Raw genomic sequence first — 17,103 nt, forward strand, 5'->3', positions numbered from 1 at the left:
AAAGATAAGAGGAATAAGAAAGAGATTTAGTAAATGTGTAGATGAAGATAAAAAAATGAGTGAAAGGTTTTGCAAATATGGCGATAAAGATAAGAAGAATGAGAGAATTAGTAAATATGTAGATATTGATAAAAACATGAGAGAGAGATTTGGGAAATGTGTAGATAAAGATTTTGAAATGAGAGAGAGAAGGATTTAAGAAATATGTAGGCAAAGATAATAAAATTGAGAGAGAGATTTAGTAAATATATAGATAAAGATGAAGAAAGGAGAGAGGAAAATAGGAAATATTTAGATAAGAAGAATGAGAGAGAGATTAAGCAAATGCTTAGATAAAGATAAAAATAAATGCGAGAGAGATTTAGTAAATATATAGATAAAGATAAAGAAAGGAGAGAATAAAACAAGAATAAAGATAAGGATGAATATGAGTAAGAAAGCAAACAAAAATATATATAAATATATCAAATAAAAACAGTCTGGAGCAATTTATTGGATAAATATGTAGATAAAGATAATGGAATGAGATAAGAAAATATGTAGACGGAGATAAGAAGAATGAGAGAGAGAGATTTAGCAAATACATAGATAAAGATAAGAATGAATGAAAGGAGAAAGGAAACTTATAAGAGATTTAGTAAATATGTAGATAAAGATAAAGAAATGAGAGAGAGAAAAATGAAATATGTAGATAAAGATAAAGAAATAAGAGAGAAAATAGGAAATATATAGATAGAGATAAGAAGAATGAGAGAGAGAGAGAGATTTAGCAAATACATAGATAAAGATAAGAATATATGAAAGGAGAAAGGAAACTAAAAAGAGATTTAGTAAATATGTAGATAAAGATTTAAAAATGAGAGAGAGAAAAAGGAAATATGTAGATAAAGATAAAGAAATGAGAGAGAAAAAAGGAAATATATAGATAGAGATAAGAAGAATGAAAGAGAGAGAGAGATTTAGCAAATACGTAGATAAAGATAAGAATGAATGAACTGAAAAAAAAAAAAATCTGGAACAATGGACAGGATCTGAATTGTAACCTCGTGAGAACAAGATTGTGAAAAGAGGAATTAGTACAGATTTAGAAATTATAATAAGGATGTGGTAGTGAAGAGGAAAAAAATAGAATAATGGTGAACGAGAAGATTAGAGGATTAGAGGATTAGGCAAGGTGGTGATTTGTGTTATTAAGGAGTAATAAGAATTGTAAAAAAGGATTAGCATTCGTGTGTTTGTTTTTGTTTTGAATTCGTGACTTTTGTTGTTGTTGTTGCTGTTGTTGTTGTTGTTGCTATTGTTGCTGTTGCTGTTGCTGTTGTTGCTGTTGTTGTTGTTGTTGCTGTTGCTGTTGTTGTTGCTGCTGTTGCTGTTGTTTTGGTTGTTGTTGCTGTTGCTGTTGCTGTTGTTATTGTTTTTTGTTTGCTTATTGTTATTGCTGTTGTTTTTGTTGTTTCCGTTGACTGTTGTTTTTGTTGTTTGTTGTTTTTGTCTGTTGTTATTGTTGTATTGTTATTTGTTGCTGTTGTTGTTATTTTTTTTGTTGTTGTTGTTGTTTGTTGTTGTTGTCGTTGTTGTTGCTGTTGTTGTGGTTGTTGCTGTTGTTGCTGCTGCTGCTGTTTTGTTGTTGTTGCTATTGCTGTTGTTTTTGTTGTTGTTGCTGTTGTTGTGTTGTTGTTGTTGTTGCTGTTGCTGTTGTTGTTGCTGTTGTTGTTGTTAGTTGCTTGTTGTTATTTTTGCTGTTCTTGTTTCTGTTGCTGTTGTTGTTGTTGCTGTTGTTGTTGTTGCTATTGCTGTTGTTTTTGTTGTTGTTGCTGCTCCTGTTGCTGTTGCTGTTGTTGTTGCTGTTGTTTTTGTTGTTGTTGCTGTTGCTGTTGTTGTTGCTGTTGTTGTTGCTGTTGTTTTTGTTGTTGTTGCTGTTGCTGTTGTTGTTGCTGTTGTTGTTGTTGTTGTTGTTGTTGCTGTTGCTGTTGCTGTTGTTGCTGTTGCTGTTGCTGTTGCTGTTGTTGTTGTTTATGTTGTTGCTGTTGTTATTGCTATTGCTATTCTAATTAATGTGTAGATATAGGAAAATATAAAGAAAATATGGCTGTATATACGCGTCTCTGTTAATTCTCCCTTTGAAAATTCTTTAAAAATTCTGAAACGGGATACTTTGAGAGAGAGAAAGACAATACGCAGATACATATCTCAAACGGATGATTGTTTTCTTGTATTTTCTCTTTTTCTTTTCTTTTCCTTTTGTCTTTAAGCCCCATGCCTCTTTTACCTGCCTTAACCTTCCACATTTCTGTTATTTCTTCTTTTATTCTCCCTCATTCTCCTCTTTTCTTATGCTCTCTGTCTTCTCTTCTTCTACCTCTTCCCTTCCCTTCCTTTCGTTTCGTTTACTCTTCCCTGTTCTCCTCCCTTCTCCATACTTCTCTCTCTTTTCTTTCACTCTATCTCTCTCATTTCCCTCCCACTCTATTCCCACCCCCATTCCTCTCCTCCCTTTCCCTTTCTCCCTCCTCCCTATCCCCCACCCTTCTTTCTCCCCTCCCTTCCCCTCTTCTCTCCCCCTTCCCCAATCCCTTCTCCCATCCCCATATCCTCTCCCCCTTTTTCCTTTCTCCATCCCCTCCCTTCCCCATCCTTCTCCCCCCTCCCTACTCCCCCCTCCCTTCTCCCCCTCCCTTCCCGCCCTCTTCCTCCCCCTTTCCCACCCCACCCCCCTCCATAATCTCCCAGGTAAGGTTAAGAGACCCCCAAGAACAGGCAGGGCGTGTCTTCATCTTGATCTCAATCTCATTTACACGACGCCCCTCCTCCTTCACCCCCTCCCCCTCCCCCCCCCCCTACCCTTCCCTTCCCCCTCCCACCCACGTTGTCCCGCTCCCCCTCCCCCCCTCCCCCCCTTCTTCACCCACCATTCCCCTCTCTCCCCAGCCCCTCTCCCCCTACACCCTCCCAAGGCCCCTAAGTATCCCAACCCATCCTTCCCCCTCCCCCATCTCCCCCTCCCCCTCTCCCCTTGCCCCCATGCTCGTGTTGAAGAAGCCCCTTGTGGTGGGAAAGTCCGGGTGGGGGGGGGGGGGGGGAGGTGGGAGGGGGGAGGGGGAGGAGGAATTATCGGTAGTTTCTTTTGCTTTTCTTTTCGTCTGGATTATCTTTCTCCTCTACCCTCCCTCCCCCCCTTCTATCCTCTCCCCCTCCACCCTATTCTACCTTCTCACTTAGCCTCCTTCCTTCCTCTGCCTTTCACCTTCCTCCTTCTCCTCCTTTCCCTCCCTCCCTTCCTCTCCTTCTCCCCTCCCCTCACCCTATTCTACATTCCTCACTCTAGCCTTCCCTCCTCCCCCTCCACTCCCTCCCTCGCCTCTCCCTTCACCTCTCCTCCTTCTCCTCCTCCCTTCCCTCCTTTTCCCCTCCTCCTCACCCCTTCCTCTCCCTCTCTCCTTCTTCCCTCTCCTCCTCTCCTCCTCCTCCCCCTTCCTCCTCTTCCTTCCCCCTCCTCCCTCCTCCTCCCCCCCCCCCTTCCCTATCCTCCCTACCCCCTCCCCTCCCATTCCCCCTTCCCCTCCCCTCCTCCTGGCCTTACCGTACCCGCCGCATATTTCAATTTTCTTTTTTGTTTCGTCGTGTCTTCTTTATCCGTGTTTGAATGCTTCCCTGTCATCGTTTTCTCCCCCCCTCTTTGTCTCTCTTTCACACTCCCCTTCCCCCCTCTTTCATCTCCCTCTCTCCTCCCTCCCTTCCTTCCTCAATATCCCCTCTCTTCCTCTTTTCTCTTCCTTCATTCGCACCCTTTGCTCCCTCTTCCCCCTTCCCCTCCCTTCGTCTTCCTAATCCTCTCCCTTCCTCCATTTCTTCCCCCTTTTTCTTAATCCCCTTCCTTTCCCTTCCCTATCTCCCCTTTTCCCCATTCCCACCCCTTTGTTCCTTCTCCCTTCCCTTCCCCCATTCTCCTCCTCCCCCTCCGTGTTTCCCCTATTCCCCTCTCCCCCTCCTACTGCCCCTTTAAGCCCCTCCCACTGCCCCTTTTAAGCCCCTCCCACTGCCCCTTTAAGCCCCTCCCACAACACAGCTATTTTCAGGTCGGTCGTGAAGGTCACCCCCCCCCCCCGGCTCCCCCAGCGAGGTCAGAGGTCAAGCAGAGTGACCTGGATGATCCTGCTGATATCTTATCTCGTCGGTGTATAAATAGCTGCTATTTGTTTTTCTTATTTTCTTTTTTTCTTTTGTTTTTGTAAGTGATTCTTTTCTCTCTCTCTCTTTCTTTTTCTTTCGTTTTGCTCTTTGTGGGTGTATCTTTTCATTTCTTTCTATCTTTGTATTTTGTTCGCTTTGTGTTATGCTTTCTCTGTCTCTCTCTCTATCTGTCTCGGTGGTGTGACGCCTTTGTGAATAGTGTTGCCTCTCTCTCTCTCCTCTCTCTCTCTCTCTCTCTCTCTCTCTCTCTCTCTCTCTCTCTCTCTCTCTCTCTCTCTCTCTCTCTCTCTCTCTCTCTCTCTCTCTCTCTCTCTCTCTCTCTCTCTCTCTCTCTTACCCTCCTTCCCTCCCTCCTTTCCCTCTCCACACCTCTCCCTCCATCTCTCTCTCTACTAAAATCTCTTCCTCTCAATTACCTCCACCACTTTCCCCCCCTTTCCTCCTCTCCCTCTCCCCATCTATCCTATCTATCTCTCCCTCCCTTCGTGTTCCTCTCTCCGTTCTCGTGTGTGTTGGAGATTACACATTTCCTCGCTTATCTCGCTGGTCAACAAGGAACTCGGTTATGGGGCCTTTGTTCCCGTACATGGAACTGTTTGTGCTACTGGGCCGTACGTGGGGAGAGGGGGAGAGGGAGAGGGAGAGGGGAGGAAGGATGGGAGAGGGATAGGGTGGAAGAGGGATGGAGAGAGGCTGGGAGGGATTGTAAAAGAAGGGGGGATACGGGGTGAGAGGGGAGGGTGGGAGAGGGAGAGGGAGGAGGGAGAGGGAGGGTGGGAGAGGGCGAGGGGGAAAGGGGAGGGATAGGGGAGGAGAGCGGGAAGGGATAGGGAGGGGAGGAAAGAGGGAGAGGGAGGGAGGGATAGGGTGGGAGAGGGAGAGGGAGAGGGAGAGAGGATGAATGGAGGAGGGAGGGAGGAAGTGGAGAGAGAGAGGAAAGACAAGAGAGACAGAGACAGACAGAGAAGATAAAGACACAGAGACAGAGATTAAAAAGAACTGTTCGTGCCACCAAACCGAACGTGGGAAGAGGAAAGAGAGAGAGAGAAAGAGAGAGAGAGAGAGAGAGAGAGAGAGCGAGAGAGAGAGAGAGAGAGAGAGGGAGAGAGAGTGACAGACAGAGACAGAGACAAAGAGAGAGAGAGAGAGAGAAAGGGAAATAAAAATAGAAAGAGAAAGAGAAAAAGAGAAGGGGGGAGACAGATAGACATTTTTCTTTATTTTTTATTTATTTTTTATTTTTTCATTCATCGTAAGTGAGAGAAAGAATTGTGTTCGGGGTAATCTTTTTTTTAATTCTATTTTTTATTCTTTATTTATTTTTTCCTTCACTCGTCGTTCTCTCTCTCTCTCTCTCTCTCTCTCTCTCTCTCTCTCTCTCTCTCTCTCTCTCTCTCTCTCTCTCTCTCTCTCTCTCATTTTTTTTTTTTTTTTCCCACGTTTTTTTTTTTTTTTTTTTTTTTTTTTTTTTTTTTTTTTTTTGGCGTGTTTGGCGTGGGAAAAAAGGGTATGTTGTTTTGCGTACGTGTGTAAATGTTTGTATATTCTTTTATGTATATATGTGTTTCGTTTTTTGTTTTTCCTTTTTCATCCAGAACCCTAAGTTCAAAAATAAATACACTTTTATTTTGTTTTATATATACGTGTGTGTGTGTGTGTGTGTGTGTGTGTGTGTGTGTGTGTGTGTGTGTGTGTGTGTGTGTGTGTGTGTGTGTGTGTGTGTGTGTGTGTGTGTGTGTGTGAGTGTGTGTGTGTTTGTGTGTTTGTGTGTGTGTGTGTGTGTGTGTGTGTGTGTGTGTGTATGTGTGTGTGTGTGTGTTTTCATGGTTTAATCTTTAAATTAATTTTCCTAGGGAAGGAATATAAATAAACACAAATACCACAGGATTTGGAAATGTGTAAGGGGAAATTGGAAGAACCCGGAGTGGGGGATTGGGGACTGGGAGGGGAGGGGGAAGGGGATGGGGAAGGGAGCGGGATGATAAGGGATCAACGGACCGCCCCCTCCTGCCCCCCACGTTTCCCTGCCGCCCTTCCTCCTATCACCTCACCGATCCTCCTCTCCTCCCTCCCTCCCCATCCTCCTTTCCCTCCTCCTCCTCCTCCCCCTTCTCCTCCTCCTCCTCACCTCTCACCCTCCTCCTCGGCTCCTCCTCCCCCTTCCCTCAGCCACTGCCACACCTCCTCACCCTCCTTCTCCCCTCCCCCTCCTCTCCCTTTCTATTTGTCTTCAATTTTATAACAGGAGGCTTCTCTATCTCAGGGGTGTTTGTAGGGGGGGGGAGAAGGAGGAAGAGGGTAGGAGGACTGGGGTGGGGGAAGTGGGGGAGGGGAGGGAGAAAGGGACGGGGGAGGAAGAGAAGAGAGAGGGGAGGAGGGAGAAGGAAGAGGGTAGGAGGACTGGGGGGGGAGAGGGTGTAGGGACGGGGAGGAGACGGGGAAAGAGAAGGAGAAGGGAAGGAGTCCAGGATGGGAGGGGAGTGGGGAGGGGGGGGAGAGGGGGAGTGAGGGAGGGGAGCTCAGAGAAGAGGGCGGTTGCTGGCGAAGATCCAGACTCTTAAAGACGAGTTATGTGACGTGGGAAGGAAGGGGGAAGGAAGAGAAGACTGGGGATAGAGAACGACCGGGAGATCAGGAGAGAGGGAGAGGGAGGAGGAGGAGGAAGGAGAGGAGGGAGAGATAAAGGGGCAGAAAAAGGGAGTGGGGGAGAAAGAGGGAGGAGAGAGTGAGAGATGGAGAAAGAGTGAGAGAGAGAGAGACTGAGAAAGAGGGAAAGAGAGAAAGAGGGAGGGATGGATGGAGGGAGATAAAGATAGAGAAAGGCGGAGAGAGAGAAAGAGAGGGATAGAGTGAGAGAGAGAGGGAGGTAGGGAGAGGGATAAAGGCAGAGAAAGAGAGAGAGAGACAGAGAGAGAGGGAGAGAGGGAGAGAAATAAAGATGGGAGCGAGAGAGAGTGAAACAGAGAGAGAGAGAGGGAGAAAGAGAGACAGACAGACAGACAGACAGGCAATCAAAAAAAAAAAAAAAAAAAAGATACACACACAGAAAATAAAAATAAAGATAAACAACCAAACAACCAAACAAGATAGACAAAAGATAAGCAAATTTCACCTCACCAGACACGCCATAAAGGACCGAACCGCACGGGAAGACAGACAGACAACCAACACAGACAGACAAACACAGACAACCAACACAGACAGACAAACACAGACATAGAAAAGAAAAAGAGAACAACTACACAAACAGGGTACACACAATCTCCTTAAACGCTGAAGAGATCAGACGGAGGAAGAAGGAGAGAAGAAGGAGAAGAGTGATGGGGGAGATTAGGAGAAGGAGGGAAGGAGGGAAGGAGGGAAGGAGGGAGGGAGGGAGGGAGGGAAGGAGGTGAGGGGAGGGAGGGAGGAAGGAGGGAGGGAGGGAGGGAGGGAGCGAGGGAGGAGGAGAGGAAGGAGAGGGAGTGGAGGGAGAGGAAGAAGAGGAGGGAAGGAGGAGGTGGGAGATTGGGGAACAAGGAGGGAGGGAGAGAGGAGGAAGGAGGGAGGAGGGGAGGGAGGAGAGGGAGAGGAAGGAAGAGGGGAAGGAGGGAAGGTGGTTAGGAGGAAGAAAGGGAGAGGAGAAGAGAGGAGGAAGAAGGAAGAGTTTTGGGGAGATTTAGGGAGAAGGAGGGAGGGAGGCAGCAGGAAGAAAGGAGGGATGGGAGGGAGGGAGGGTCTGAGTTTAAGGGAGGGAGGGAAGGGAGGAAGAAGGGAAGAAGGAGGGAAGAGGTTGGGGAGGATTAGGGAAGAGGAAGCGATTTGAGAGGGTTGGAGGTTAAGGGAGAGGTTGGAAGAGTGGATGGGAGGAGGAGGGAGGAAGGAAGGAGGAAAGAAAAGGGAAGAGAATGGGAAAGATTTGGGAAGGGGAGGGAGGGTCGGAGGTTAGGGAGGAAGGAGAAGAGAGGAAAGGAGAAATAAAGGGAGAAAGAGAAGAGGAGGAAGATTAAGGGAGGGAAGAGGCCGAAAAGAGATCGTTGGAGGTTAAGTGAGGGAGGGAGGAAGAGGAAAAAGGGAAGAGGATGGGAGATTAATCTGAGGGAGGGAGAGAGGAAAGGAGAGAGGATGGGAGGCTAAGGTGGATGGATGGTGGGAAGACGATGAAAGAAGGAAGGAAAGGAGGGAGAGAGAGATAAGAGATCGCAGGAGGGAGGGAAGTAAGAAAGAAAAGGGAGGAGTCTAGAGCGATTTGGGGAAGGAGGGAGATTAAGGGAGGGAGGGAAGAGGGGTGACTGATAGACAGAGGGAGGTTAATAGAGGGAAGGAGGTAAAGAAAGGGAGGGAGGGAGAGGGTGGAAAGTAGGAATGGGAGGAAGGAAGGGAGGAGGGAGGTGGGAAAGAAAGGAAGGGGAGGAAAGGAAGGGAGGGAGGGAGGTGTGGAGAAGTAGGAAGGGAGGGAAGGGAGGAGGAGGGAGGAAAGGGCAGGATTTTAATTTAGATTAAGGAAAGGGAGGAAGCAATAAAGACAGACTAAGGGAAGGACGGATGTTAAGGGAGAGAATTGAGGGAGAAAAATCTAGGGAGACTGTAGGAAAGAGGGAAGTATTGGAGGAATATAAAGGGAAGGAGTTTAAGGGTGACTAAGGGTGGGTGAAGGGAGTAAGGGAGGGTAAGGGAGGGTAAGGAAGTGAGTGAAGGGGAGACATGCAATCTAGTACAAGTTTATTTTATTGATTACTTTCATAATATCCATACTTTTTATCGATATTTGATTTTATTTCTTTTCTTTATTTCTTGTTCTTTGTGTTCTTCGAATTTTGTTTTCTTTCTTCTTTTTCTTGTTCTGCTAGATTTCCTGTTTCCGCAATTCTTATTCTCTCTCTCTCTCTCTCTCTCTCTCTCCCTCTCTCTCTCTCTCTCTCTCTCTCTCTCTCTCTCTCTCTCTCTCTCTCTCTCTCTCTCTCTCTCTCTCTCCCTCTCCCTCCCTCTCTCCCTCTTCCTCTCCCTCTCTCCCTCTCCCTCTCCCTCTCCCTCTCCCTCTCCCTCCCTCTTCCTCTCTCCCTCTTCCTCTCTCTCCCTCTCCCTCTCCCTCTCCCTCTCCCTCTTTCTCTTCATATTCCGTGATATATAACCTCTTTCATCGGACATTTTGCTTGTATGCTTATCGACTGGACTCTCAATAGCATTAGCATTCCAGTATTCCAAAAGCACTCGGGTTTAGACTGGAATATCCATCATTTCTTAGACACAAACACATTATCCCGTGTGTTTGTGTGGTCGGACGTGTTTGTGTGTCGAGGGGTGGGGTGGGGGTGGGGTGGGGGTGGGGGTTGGAGGAGGTGTATGTGTATCTTTGAGTATGTGTGTGTGGGATAGGGGGGGTTGTGTATGTGGTGGGGGTTGTGTGTGCGCGGGTTGTGTGTTTGTGTGTGTATTTGTGTGTGTGTAGGGAGTGTATGTGTGTGGGGGAGCCTATCTGTGTATTTTTTTGTGTAAGTATTTGTGTGTGTGTGTATTTGTGTGTGTGTGGAGTATATGTGTGCGTTTGAGTGTGTGTGTGTGGGTGGGGGTATGTGCGTGTGTGTCTTTGAGTGTGACGGTATATGTGCATCTGTGTGTGTGTCTGCCTGTGTCTGTGTGCCTGCGTGTGCATGTCCACATAAAAAAATATCCAAAGAAATGTATCATAGCGTAGTTTTTTACATATATTCACACACACCATCTTAATTCCCTGTTTCCACATTTCTCGTTTGTCATTTTAACTTTTTATTTTCTTTTTACATTAGCTTCCTTGCGAGAACGCTGGATCGACTTATCGAATAACTGAAATGGATAGCCCCTTCCACCCCCCTCCCCCTTCCCCCCCCTACACCCTCCTAATTCCTCCCCCCCCCGACATAAACGGACCCCCCCTCCCTCCCTCTTTCCCCCTCTCCTATTCCCTTGGTCTGCCCTTCCCTTCCTATTGTTCTTATCGTATCTCTTTCACTATGTCTTCTTTCTTATATTCACTCTCCTTCTTTTCCTTCTGCTCTCTTTCTTCTTTCTTTCCTTCACTCTTTCATTCCTGTTTTTTTTCTCTCTCTCTCACTCGCATCTTAATATTTTTCTTTCACTCCTTCTCCACTCTTTCTTGTACATTCTTTTCTTCTCTCTTTCATTCACTTTCCCTCCTCTTCTCCTATTCTCTTTATCTCAATCTCTTATCTCTCCCTTTCTTATCCTCTCACAAGTCCTTTTGTCTCCTTCTTTCTCCCTTTCCTCTCTTCCCATTCTTCACCTTCCCTCCTTTCTACCTTTCACTCTTCCTACTCCTTCTCCTATCTCCCTTTTCCTCTCTTCTCTCTTTCGTCATCCGTTTCCTTATCCTGTATCCTCCCCCTCTCCCCCTCCCCCCCCCCCCCCCCCCCCCCACTCCCTACCTCACCCCATCCTCCCCAACTCCTCATCCTCCCTCCTCGTCTTCTTCCGCTTCCCCCACCTCCTCTTCCTCCTTTTCCTACCTTTCGCCTATTCCTTTCTTCTTTCTCCTCTCCGTCCTCTTCCCTCTCTCCTCCCTACCTTCCCTCCTCTTTCCCCCTCAACCCACCCCTCCATCTAACCCTGCTCCCTCCCTAAGCCCCCTCCTCCGGGCCTCCCACCTCCTCCTCCCTTCCCCCATCCTTTTTTCTCCTCCTCCTCCCAACCCCCTCCCTCCACTCCCCCCATCCCTCCCCCTACTCCCTCTCCCTTCCATTCCTCCTCCTGTCCCTCCTTCTTTACTCATTTCCCTCCCGCTCCCTTCCTCTCCTTCTTCTCCCAGCCCCTCTCTCCCCCCCCCTATCCCTTTCCTGGCACTCCTCCCAGCCCCTCCCTCCATACCCCCCGCCCCTCCTTCCATACTCCCCCCGCCCCTCCTTCCATCCCCCCTTCCTCACCCCCTGCCCCTTCCTCACTCCCCTCCTTATTCCTCTTTCCCTCACGCTCCTCCTCCTCCTCCTCCACCCCTACCACCCCTCATCCGCTCCCTCCCTCTCTTTCCCCCTGCACAACACCTGATCCACGACTCCGCCCCCCCCTTCCGCCCGCAATCCCCCCCCCTCCTAATCCTCTCGAATCCAATCAGCTCCGAACTGATCCTCGCCGACCGGGGCTTCCTCCTCCTCCTCCTCCTCCTCCTCCTCCTCCTCTCTCTCTTATTCTTATTCTTTGTCTTCCATTTTCTTCTTTGTTCTCTCTTGGGTCTTCTGTTCGCTTCCTTTCTTCTTCTTGTTCTTATTCTTCGTTTCTTCTATTCTTCTTCCTGTTTTCTTCCATCCCTGTCTTTCTTCTTGTCTTCCTCTTCACTCTTTCTCTTCCTTCTTCGTTCTTCCTCTCCTCCTCCATTCTCTTTTCTTTGTCATTTTCGTTTTTTTTTCCTTCTTTCTCTACTCCTTCTCCTTCTCGTCCTCTTTCCCTCTTTTCCTCACCCCCTTTCCCCTCCTTCCTCCTCCATCCTCCTCTCACTCCCCCATCCTCCTCTTCCTTCCTCCTCCTCCTCCACCCTCCATATTCACTCCCATCCTTCCTTCCTCCCCCTTTTCCTCCCCCCTCCTCCACCCCCCTCCTCCTCCTCCACCCCCTCCCCTCCTCCTCCTCCTCCTCCTTCCCCTGAGGTCGAGCTGGAAACCTAATCACTTCCCTTCATTTCCCTCTTTGGCCCAATGGAAAACGAATGGGGCTCGCGATAAGAGAACCATTTCTCTTTTTCTTGTTCCTGATCCGCCGCGGGGTGAGGAGGAGGAGGAGGAGGAGGAGGAGGGGGAGGAGGAGGAGGAGGAGGAGATGGAAGGGGGGGAGGAGGGGTCGGTGGTGGTTGAGGATGAGGGAGGAGGAAGAAGGAGGAGGGGGAGGAGGAGGAAGGAGGGTGGTGGCGGTGGTTGAGGATGAAGAGGCGAGGAGAGGGGGAGGAGGTGGAGGAGGAGGAAGGGAGGAGGTGGTGGCGGTGGGAGGAGAAGAAGGGGGGGGAGGGGAGGGTGGTGGTGGCGGTGGTTGAGGATGAAGAGGAAGAGGAGAGGGGGAGGAGGGTGAGTGGGAGGAGATGGAAGTGGAAGAAGAGCAGGGTCGGTGGCGGTGGTTGGGGAGGATGAAAAGGAAGAGGAGGAAGAGAGGGGTGGTGCGGTGGTTGAGGATGAAGAGGAAGAGGAGGAAGAAGGAGAAGGAAGGGGGAGGAGGGGTGGTGGTGGAGGAGAGGAGAGAGGGAGGAGGATGGTGGAGGACGAGAGGGGAGGGGAGGGGTGGTGGAAGTGGAAGAAGAGCAGGGGAAGGAGGACGATTACGAAAAAGAAGAGGAAGAGAATGGCTAGTAAGGGAGAGAGAGGGAAGGGAGGATAGAGAGGAAGGAGATTAATGAGAAAGAGAGAAAAGGAAGAAAGAATGTAAGAAAGATAAGAGAAAAGAAGGCAAGAAGGGAAGAGAGAGAGAGAGTAGGGGCAAGAATAAAAAAAAAAGATTAGGGAGATGGAGAGAAGAGAGAAAGTGGACAGAAAGAAAAGAAAAGAAAAGAAAAAAGTAATTGAAGGAGCGAAATACACAAGCAGGAAGAAGGAGGAAGGAAGATGAAAACGAAAGAGAGAAAGAAATTTGCCAGAAAAGAGAGAGAGAAAGCGCGGGAATTTACGACAGGATCCGCGTATTTGCTACCAGACGTTGGGTGTATTTATCTTCGGTTAAATTTTTATTTTGGTTCTATCATTTAGAAGATCATAGATCAAGCCGCAAAAAAATACCAAAAATATATATATTGGTCGTTCAAACAGACCAGGGGTGTTTGCTTAACATGTTCCTTTGCAAATGGGAAATGTTCAGTTGTTTTCATATCGATTTGGAAGTAAACACGAAAATGTTGTACGTTTGTATCCTGTCAGTTGCGATACAATTCTGTAATGAGTGTGTGTGTGTGTGTGTGAGAGAGAGAGAGAGAGAGAGAGAGAGAGAGAGAGAGAGAGAGAGAGAGAGAGAGAGAGAGAGAGAGAGAGAGAGAGAGAGAGAGAGAGAGAGAGAGAGAGAGAATGAGGGAGTGAGAGAGAGAGAGAGAGAGAGAGAGAGAGAGAGAGAGAGAGAGAGAGAGAGAGAGAGAGAGAGAGAGAGAGAGAGAGAGAGAGAGAGAGAATGAGGGAGTGAGAGAGAGAGAATGAGGGAGTGAGAGTGAGAGAGAGAGAGAGTGAAAGTTAGAGAGAGAAAGAGAGTATGTATGTATGTGTGTGAGAGAGAGAGAATAAGGGAGTGAGTGAGAGAGAGAGGGAGTGTGCGTGTGTGTGTGTGTGTGTATGAGTGAGTGAGAGTATGTTTTAGTAAATGCCTAAATACAAACCCAAAAAGATATAGAAACAAGACATAACTATACTCAAACATACATGCGTTTGCGTCTAACCTACATCCCTGCTCGCACACTACCAACAAAAATGGAAAAAAAAGGAAAATTCTACAATAAAAAAAAAGAAAGTAATCACCATATTTCTCCTTCGTAAAACCCCAATGAAGAACCACTTATTATGTCCAATCAACACCGCACTGTGCAGAAAACCATGAACCTCTTGTTCGTCTGGAATTTAATCCGCTAATATCAGAAAATATTTTACGATCATCCACACTTTGCTACCGCCCGCTGAGTGGCTGCCAAGGCGTGGTAAATAGAGCAAAATGGGCGGATTGTGTGATAGAAGATGATTGCGCGAACGAACTCTCCGTGATGTACGGGCTTGCGTTAGATCAAATATTAATGCCTTTATTCGATGGAGATTGTATATATATGTTTTTTTCGTTATACTTCTTTTTTGTAAACGAATGTGTCAATAAGATTAAAGACGGTATTTTTTCATACTTTTTTTTTACGTTTCTTCCAATACCGATACTGAAGTTCGTATCGAGGACAATCTTTCTTCTTTTATTTATTTTCTCTCTCTCTCTCTCTCTCTCTCTCTCTCTCTTTCTGAAGGACAAAGGATGAAATTAGAACGCCATCCGTCAGCGGCGCAACGTATCAAGCCGTAAATAAGAGAAATGAAGGCATAAAAAAAGAGAAACGAAGGCATAAAAAAAGCGAGACAGGAACCGACTACGCTTCTCGTCTTTCACTTGTTGACTGACGCTGGAATGGCTTCGTCTTGCGTCTCCTTTTGAGAGATTTGTTTTGATATTGTTGTGATCGGGTGTTTCTTTTCTTTGCTTTCCTTCCGCCTGTTCTTTTGTTCGGTGAAGTTGTGGTTTTATTGGGTTGAAGAATGGGTTTGTTTTTTATTATGCTTTACGGTTGGTTTTGTGTTTTGATGCTATTGTCGTTGTTGTCATCAGCTGTGTTATGATCTGTTGCTGATATCATTAACTTTAATGGTATTATTTTTAATGTTATCAATGTTGTTATTATCATTATCAATAGTTACCATCACCATAATCGTCATCGTCATTATCATCATCATCATCATCATCACCCTCACCCTCATCATCACCCTAATCATCATCATCATCATTATCACCACTATCATCACCACCCTCATCATCATCATCCATCATCATTATCACCACTATCATCATCACTATCACCATCATCATTAATACTACTACAACTTCAACAACTGTCAATATCATCACCATCACTACTGCTAGTTCAAACACTAACACCTTTGTCTGGTTTATCCTTTTATCAATAGATTTTACCGATTTTTTTTACGGGCCACAGGTATATCGGGTCCCTCCTACTTCTTTTTTATTAGTTTTATGATTTTCTTCTTCCTGTTTTTCTTGATATTCTTGTTTTTCTTCCTCTTCTTGTTCTTTTTGCTCCTCATCCATAGCTTCTTCTTATTCTTGTTCCTCCTCCTCCTATTCTCCATTTTCCTTCTCCTCCTCCTACTCTTCCTCCTCCTCCTATTCTTCCTCCTCCTCATCTTCTTCCTCCTCCTCATCTTCCTCTCCACCTCCCTCACCTCCTCCTCCTCCCCACCTGCTCCCCCCTCACCCTCCTCCCCCTCTCCTCTTTTCTCTCCCTGCTCCTCGCTCTCCCCTTTCCTCTCTACCTTCCTCTCCTCTCCTCCTCCCCTCCACCCCACCCTTATCTCGATGCTTATCTGCCACACGCAAGGAAGTCCAGGAGGCCAGGTAATGGGGAAGGAAGCGTCCTCCTGCTCGAGAAGGGAGATGCGGGGGAGACAAGGATCGTGGGAGTTACAGCGTCTTAATGAGGAAGCTAGTTAAGCAGGTGCTATGGAAGGGGGGGGTGGGGGTGGGAAGGTGTTAAAGGAGGGGGGAGGGGGAGGGAGGTGTTAATAGGAAGAGGGAGGGGGTGAGGTAGGGGTGAGTGGTGATGGGGAGGGATGGAGGGAGGAAGATGGAGGGGTGGAGGGGAATGGGGAGGGATCGGAAGGGGAAGGGAGATGGAGGGGAGAGATCATAGAGGGGACGGAGGGAGATAGAAGGGGGGACAGGGGAGAGAGATGGAGGGGGATAGGGGGAAGAGATAGAGGGGGAGGGGGAGGGATGGAGGGATGAGGGGGAGAGGATGGAGGTGGGAAGAGAGGGAGAGATAGAGGGGGAGGGATGGGGGGGAGGGATAGAGATGGAAGGGGAGGGGGAAGGGGAGAAGGATGGGGGTGAGGATGTGTCCTGGATGATAGGGGAGGGGGTGAGATGGGGTGAGAGGTGGTTTAGAGTTATGGAGGAAGGATGAAGGAGGGAGGGGTCTTGGGTAATAGGGTTGAGGGGTTGGGGAGAAGGTGAAGGGGGAGGGGGAGTGAGATGGAGGGTAAAGAGGAGGGGGTGAGGGGAAGGGGGAACTTGGGTAACAGGAATGAGGTGAGAGAAGGAAGGAGGGAGGAGATCTCGGGTAATAAGTAATAAGGGAGGAGGAGGGGAGGAACGGAGAGAAGAAGGGGGGAAGCGATGGAAGGAGATACAGGGAGAGGAAGGGAATGAGGATAAGGAAGAGGAGTAGCGAATAGGGAAAAGGAGGAGAGAAGATTTAGGGCAAAAACAATAAGGGAGATGAAGGAATATGAAAGGGAGAAGGGAACGATTGAATAAAGGAGGGAATGGGAGAAAAAAGAAGAGAAGGGTGTCAGGGAGAAAGGTATATTGGTGTCAAGAGGAGGGAAGAGGAAGGGTAGAGGAGGCATAGATAGAGAATCTTGACGAGACGAGGAGAGAGAGGATAAGAGGAGGGGGAGGGGAGAGGGGGAAGGGGGGTGGGGCCATAGAGGGGAGGGAGGGAGGGAAGGGGAGGGAGGTAGGGAAGGTGGTGAATGGAAGGGAGGGGGTGAGGCCAAGGAAGGGATAGATCATGGAGGAGGGGAGGGAGGGAGAGAGTAGGGGAGGGTGGTGGCCCATGAGAGTGGAGGGGAGGGAGGGGAGACTTAAGGGAAGGTGGTAGATCATGGAGGAAGGAGTGAGGAGGGTAGGGATGGGTAGTGGTTAAGGGAAGGGATAGATCATGGAGGGAGGGAGAGTAGGGGAAGGCGGTGGCCCATAGAGGGAGGGAAGGGAGGGAGTGTAGGGGAGGGTAGTGGCTCATGGAGGGAGGGGAAAGGGAGGGGATTCCAGCCAAGGGATCATTACAAAAGTACTTAATCTCGGAAACACACGAGGCATTTGAGGGTAAAGTACATCATTCTTTTAAGTATGTACAAAATTAGTACATGTGTACAAAATGATTTTTTTCCTTCTCTTTTCCCTCTTCCTTTCTCTTTTACATTCTAATTCTCTTTCTCTTTTTTTCTTCTTCTTCTTTATTTCTTCTTCCTCCATGTCTTCTTCTCGTGTCTTTCTTACCTGTCTTTTATACTCTTTCTTTCTTTTTCTTTTTTTCCTTCTCTGTCATTTGTCAGAAAAAGAAAGAAAGAAAAAACGATGACGGATGAACAGACAGACAGACAAATGGATAGAATTATATATTGATATCAATATAGATGGATGCAGACCTAA

Source organism: Penaeus vannamei, chromosome 19 (genome assembly GCF_042767895.1).
Source record: "Penaeus vannamei isolate JL-2024 chromosome 19, ASM4276789v1, whole genome shotgun sequence".
NCBI classification, from domain to species: Eukaryota; Metazoa; Arthropoda; class Malacostraca; order Decapoda; family Penaeidae; genus Penaeus; species Penaeus vannamei.